Raw genomic sequence first — 440 nt, 5'->3', positions numbered from 1 at the left:
GCCACTACCAGACCTTTGCAAACAAGGGGCTCGTCCGGGAGTTGAACCCGGGACCTCTCGCACCCTAAGCGAGAATCATACCCCTAGACCAACGAGCCACAAAAGGTTGAAATTTATCTCAAGAAAAATCGCAAGTTCTAAGTTGAGCTTTAGAACATATTTTCGTTTGAACAATTAAATATGTTTGTGAGGTCTAAAGAAAAGCAGTCAGACGTGTATGAACAGTTAAGAGATTCATAATGCCTTCTACAAGGTATCTAAATATACATTTGATACTAATGCCAAAGGAGGAGACATGAGCAAAGAGCATGTGTTCTAACATGTTCACAGAGAACTCAGGTGCATTTCAGGGCTGATACCAATGGCCACTACCAGATCTTTGCAAACAAGGGGCTCGTCCGGGAGTTGAACCCGGGACCTCTCGCACCCAAAGCGAGAAT

The 440-nt window shown here is 44.3% G+C and overlaps 1 non-coding gene across 1 annotated transcript; it reads right to left on the bottom strand.

The window, feature by feature from the left end:
- Nucleotides 1–26: 26 nt before the first annotated feature.
- trnap-agg (transfer RNA proline (anticodon AGG)) lies at nucleotides 27–98 on the bottom strand. Its single transcript has one exon. It is a non-coding gene; the product is annotated as a tRNA-Pro (tRNA).
- Nucleotides 99–440: the final 342 nt, after the last annotated feature.

Source organism: Seriola lalandi, unplaced genomic scaffold, assembly GCF_002814215.2.
Source record: "Seriola lalandi dorsalis isolate HSWRI2012SDOR001 ecotype SW California unplaced genomic scaffold, Sedor1 jcf7180001998884, whole genome shotgun sequence".
NCBI classification, from domain to species: domain Eukaryota; kingdom Metazoa; phylum Chordata; class Actinopteri; order Carangiformes; family Carangidae; genus Seriola; species Seriola lalandi.
Note: the sequence above shows the minus strand (reverse complement) of the source record. Positions and strands in the feature narration are given on the sequence as shown.